Genomic DNA, 6,357 nt, shown 5'->3' on the forward strand with positions numbered 1-6,357 from the left:
CCTCCTTCCATTTCTTTGTTGGAAGGAGCCAGGCACAGCACTTTCCCTGGGGGGGGGGGGCAGGAAGTGGGGCCTCTGCCTGTGCTCTCACCTCCCTTCCCTGTTGCTCGTACCTGTGCAATTCTCCCCCCATCCCCAGCTCCTCTCCTCTGACAGTGCCTGCCAGGCTGGGCGGGCTGCTTCTCCCTCTGCAGTAAAGCAGCCTCCGGCTCAGCCAGAACTGTGGCCTGAGGACACGCAGCACCCCCAGGAGAGGACAGAAGTTGCTTCAACAGAACTAGGAACATAGTCTGTTCCTTGTAGGAGGAAACCTTCTATAATTTATGTGTAAACTGCCCCGGGAGAGACTGTGTTTTCAGCTTGTACTAACTCAGTAAGGAAGTGGGCACCCAGATAAGAACCTTAGCTTCTGCCACGGCCTGGCTTACAACCTGGCATCTGAACTTTAAAAACAACCTTATGAACTTCAGCCACTCAACTACAAAGGCCGTGTGGGTCAGGGGAGAGGGACACGTGGAACCCTGTCCTCTCTGCCTGGAAGACCCTCCCCTTCTTCTCTGTCTGGTGAGCTGGAGCTCCCAAGCCACCTCCTCCAGGATGTCTTCCTTCATTCCCTCAGATAGAGTTAGCCACTCCTTCCTCTATGCCTCGGTTTCCTCATCTGTTAAAGGCAGCTGCCTCTTCTCAGGGGCACACTAAGGATTAAATGAGATATTACATGTCACAGGGCCAGTCCAGGGCCAGGCCCTAATGAGCACCCAGTTCTATTAGCTGTGGCTCTTGGGGTGGGAGTTGGGGTGGGTGTTAGGATGGCTCACTAGGATTCCAGTTTTCATGGAGATGCACTGGGGTTTTTCCCAATAAAGAAAACTTTGACTTCAGGACACTAATATTAAGGACTTGAATTGAGGAAAAGGGGACCAAGGCTGTCCTTGGAGTCTGGGAAGGGTGTCCAGGAGAGGCAGGAGCTGGGCTCAGTCATCTATCTTCACTGGAGGAAAGCATTTCTGAGTAGGGACCTGAAATGTCTCCCAACCCAGCCCTCCAGCAAACACCTGTCCCAGGCTCCTAAAGAGAATGGCACCTGTGCTCGGTGGAAACCCATTAATGAGAACTGGAGCAATCTGGAGGCCCACCAGTTTACATGTAATGAAGCTGAAGTTTGGAAAGGGTAAGGCAGCTCCCCAAGGTCACACAGCCATTAACTAGCAGAGCTGGGGCTGGAACTTCAGTCCCTAGGTCTTTCCTTTGGTCTGGTCCAGGGTCCACATGGGTGAGGGCAGCAGCTGTAGGGCAGAGAACTCAAGAGTGGCCTCCTAGCTGGCAGTACTCGCAGGGGCAGCCAGAAAACTCTGAGTGCCACCAAACAGAAACCATGAGCCTCCCCGGGGGCCAAGAGAAGGAGGCTAGGGTCTTCTGGACTCATCATTCCTCATCCCCAGGATGGCCTTCTCCTCCAGTTGGCGTGGCAGGGAAGCCAGCAACATCGCATGTGATGCCTGCTCCCTGCAGATTAGCGCTGTTTGCAAGGGCCACGTACACTGTGCATTTGCTCTCTGTAAATAACAAAATAAAAAGGCAAGGTCTGTCACTGTGCAATTCCACAGTCCCCATACAATTCTGCTGCCCCATGCAATTCTGCTGTCCCCGTGCAATTCCGCAGTCCCTTGGAGCAGGAGGCTTCCAACTGAAAGATGTTTAGATACTAACGGATTCTACCCGAGTTGCCATCTAAACAGCAAACACCTTTGCAGCTCCATAAAATCTTTGCCATTTCAGGTGGGTGTGGGGAGAGACGGCGAGCTGGGCGGAGGTGGGCTTTCTGTGCTGTAATTTTTAGAGCTGGGAGGGAGGCCTTAGAGATCTGGGAGAGGTTTTTCAGGTTGGATATCATCTCAAAAAATGGAAAGAGGTGATGATTCTTTAATGGCAGAGCAGAGATAAAAGGCTAAAATATTGACATCCCCTTTTTAACCTGAGTTTTACAGGGACGAAATTTAGCGTCCATCTTCCGTTCCATGCTGTCAACCTTATGGCGGCACCCGGTTACAGACGGAGCTGCTGTAATGTGCAGCAGACATTTTATTTCTCTTGTTCACACGAGTCCTCTCTCGAGTGTCACTGAATCCCTGACCAGCATGTCTGTAGTAACTGGCTCCATCGCCCGTGTAGCAGAGGTGGCCTAAGTGACGTAGAGCTTTGAATATGTGGAAGGCCTTTTTCCCCCCTTCTTTGTGGCTGCTGCAAAGTCATAAGATACGTGGACAGATAAACCGATCTCTGATTAATGTGAGCTCATAAATAACCTCGGGATGTGAATGTGTCCTGAGAATAGGGAAAGAAAGTCGGGAAGAGGCCAACTCAACGCAAGGGAGGGGAGATTATGGGATGGCCCCCAGTCACATGATTGGAGGCAGCCGCAGAAAGAAAGGCACAGGTCTTCCCTGAGACACCATTGGGCTGTGGTCTCAGATCTGCCACTTTTGACTGTGGGGCTGGGACGGTCACCTCACCCCTCTGAGCTTCAGTTTTCTTATTGGCGAGCAGGTAACAGTGCCTGCCTGCTAGGGATGACATGAAATAAGGAATGCAAAGTTCCAGCAACCAATGGATGCTCAGTAAATGCTGGTTTTTATCCCCTCTGGTGGCAGGTGGGTTTTGTCCAGCTTGGGTTTGCTGTGTTTCTGTATTTTCTTTCTCTGTGTGTGTCTCCTGACTTAGAAGCTGGGCAGAGCAGAATAAAGACACTCCAGGGGTGAGGACATTGTGTGTCCTGTTTTCTATCAAACATCCAACATTTTTGAGGTTTGGAATGTTGTGGTACAGACTATTTCTTAATATAAGTAATTCATCAGCTGGAGATTAAAACTTAAAGGACTCAGCCCTTGGTTCTTGGCTTGACGACTGTTGCTCAGCGGTAACTACCTGTGGTGGAATGTTGGCTCAGTCGACACTCAATGCCCACCCTCTAGCGGCCTCAGGTCTGAGTTCCTCACAGGAAACACGTATTGGCCACCTGCCTTGGAAGTGGCTGAGCAGATACTAAAATACCTTGGACTCGGAGAGCCCTTCAATTTCCTCAAGTAAAGGATCTGCATGACACGCGAGGGGTACACCGAACAGAGAGGAGGTAATGGTCTGGGGAGTCAGGAAGTCTTCACAGAGGAGGTGACATTTGCACTGGGTCTTGGAGATGCACGGGAGTTCTCCAAAAGGAGAAAGAGGAGGAAAAGAGTGCTCTGGGCAAACAGGACGTATAAAACCCAGAGGCAGGAAAAGTGAGCTGCAATTGTGACCCAAGGGAACCTCAGAATGACAGCAGCTCTGCAACCCCCAGGGGACAGAGCTCTGGCGGAGCTGCAGCTGGGGCTGCTGCTCATCACGATAACATCAGTTAGCGTTTCTGGTGCACGTAGGCTGTGCCTGGCACTGGAGGTGCTTTACACACATGAACTCCTTTCATCTCCATCAGGGGTATGAGGTAGCTACTGTCTATCCCCACTTTAGAGATGAGGAAACTGATGCCCACAGAGGCTAAATAACTTACCGAAGATCACGAAGCTAAGGTGACACACACCCCTCACCTCTCTTTCCTTCATTTCAGTGCTCTGCCTTATTTGCTGTCTCTCATCAGAGAAGTGTGCTGCCCACAGATTTATTATATGATAAGGCCAGAGTGAGCCACTAATTTGGACGTCATTATTCAGCTGGGAATGGGGAGGGGAGGGAAGAAGAAATTACATGTGATGACAAGATGGAAAATTAGAGGTGGCTAAAATTAAGTGATATTACTCACATCCCTCAGACCTACTCCCACAGCTGTGTTTCCTTCTGCTTTCTTCCTTTTTCTCTCTTCCGGTTTTTAGTAGGGCTGGTCCCAAGTCGCTGGTGATAAGAAACAGAGATTTACAGCGTCCAGAGTGGCCTTCCTGCGGGCGCTGATCTGGGGGCAGCACAAACACCCTGGTGCAGGAGCCACGTTAATTTCTGCCTGCCTTCTTTGTCTTTGTCTTCTGAGGCTTGATTTTAAATTAATTGTTTTTCCCCTCACTTGTTGGAGACACAGGGGATCCGGATGGGGAAGTTTGTCAATAGGGATGGTGGGTGGGGGCGGCTGTGGGATGGAGGGGGAGGAAAAGAGGAGAGAGGGGAAGAAGGAGGAAGGGGAAAGAAATAGGAGAGGGAGAGAGAAGGTGGGAACTGAAGGGGAAGAAAGGGGGAGAGAGGAGGGGATGGTGCGGCGGGGAAAAGGAGGAGGAGGAACTGGGAGGGGAAGGAAGGGGACGTGGAGGGGGAGGGGAGGTGTCGGATGGATGGTGCTCTGGGGACCCTCTTCTTCCTGCCTCTCTGCCTGCCTCTGGGGTTCAATACACTAACAATGAACCTTTGGAAAGAGCAATTAAGAAACAATCCCATTTACAATAGCATCAAAAAGAATAAGATAATTAGGAATAAATTTAACCAAGGAGGTGAAAGATCTGTAAACTGAAAACTATAAAACATTGGTGAGAGAAACTGAAGAAGACACAATAAACAGAAAGATATTCTGTGTTCACGGATTGGAAGAATTAATATTGCTAAAATGTCCATACTACTCAAAGTATGGACAAATTCAATGCACTCCCTATAAAATTCCAATGGTATTTCTCACAGAAAAAGAAAAGAAAATCCTAAAATTCATATGGTACCACAAAAAAAAAAAAACAAAACCAAATAGCCAAAGGAATCTTGAGAAAGAAGAACAAAGCTGAAGGCATCACGCTTCCTGATTTCAAACTATATTACAAAGCCATAGTCATCAAAACAATATGGTATTGGTATAAAAACAGACACATAGATCGATGGGACAGAATAGACTCCAGAAATAAACCCACACGTACAGTCAAATTAATTTTCAACAAAGGAGCCAAGAATATACAATGGGGAAAGGACAGTCTCTTCAATAAATGGTGATGGGGAAACTGGACAGCCACATGCAAAAAAAAAAAGGAACTGGACCACCATCTTATACCATACACAAAAATCAAGTCAAATGGATCAGAGACTTGAACATAAGACCCGAAACCATAAAACTCCTAGAAGGAAACAGGGGGTAAGCTTTTTGGCATTGTCTTGGTGATGATATTTTGGATTTGAAACCAAAAGCAAAGGCAACAAAAGCAAAAATAAACAAGTGGCTCTATTTCAAAGTAAAAAGCTTCTGCACAGCAAAGGAAATCATCAATAAAATGAATAGGCAACCAATAGAATGGGAGAAAATATTTGCAAATCACATATCTGATAAGGGGTTAATGCCCAAAATATACAAGGAACTTGTAGAATTCAACAGCAAAAAACCCCAAATAACCCAATTAAAAAATGGGCAAAGGATCTGAAGAGAGAACTTTCCAAAGAACACATACAGATGACAACAGGTACAAGAACAGGTGCTCAACATCACCAATCATCAGGGAAATGCAAACCAAAACCACAATGAGATATCACCTCACACCTGTTAGGCTGGCTGTTATCAAAATGACAAGAGGTAAGTGGCAGCCATGATGTGGAGAAAAGGGAACCCTTTCACATTTGGCGGGAACATAAACTGGTACAGCCACCATGGAAAACAGTATGGAGGCTCCTCGAGAAATTAATACTAGAACTACAATATGATCAAGCAATTCTGCTTCTGTGTATATATCCAAAGGAAATGAAATAATGATCTCAAAGAGCTATCAGCACTTCCGTGTTCACCGCAGCATTTTTTGCAATAGCCAAGGTATGGAAACCACCTAGATGTCCATCAGTGGATGAATGTGTGAAGAAAATGTGGTATACGCATACAATGGAATACTCAGCCTTAGAAAGGGAATCCTGCCATTTGTGACAACATTGGCAGGGCATTATGCTAAGTGAAACAAGCCAGACAGAGAAAGACAAACACTACACAGCATCACTTCTATGTGGAATCTAAAAAAAAGAGTCAAACTCAAAGAGACAGAGAGTATGGCGGTGCTTGTCAGGGGCTGGGGGCGGGAAACAGGGAGAGGCTGGTGAACTTTCAGTCATCAGATGAATAAGGCCTGAGGATCTAACGTAGAACGTGGTGACTATAGTTGATACTACTGTATTGCGCAACTGAAATTTGCCAACAGAAGCAGCTAAGTGTTCTTACCAAAAAAAAAAAAAAAAGGTAAACGTGAGGTGACGGATATGTCAACTAACTTGACGGAGTGACTCCTTTCACAAGGTGAACACATGTCAGATCACCATGTTGGACACTTTACATATATTCAACTTTGTCAATACTACCTCCATAAAGCTGAAAAAATTAATCTTAAAAAATTTAAGAAAAAAAAAAGACAGTATATGTGATGT

Source organism: Equus quagga, chromosome 5 (assembly GCF_021613505.1).
Source record: "Equus quagga isolate Etosha38 chromosome 5, UCLA_HA_Equagga_1.0, whole genome shotgun sequence".
In the NCBI taxonomy this organism is placed as follows: domain Eukaryota; kingdom Metazoa; phylum Chordata; class Mammalia; order Perissodactyla; family Equidae; genus Equus; species Equus quagga.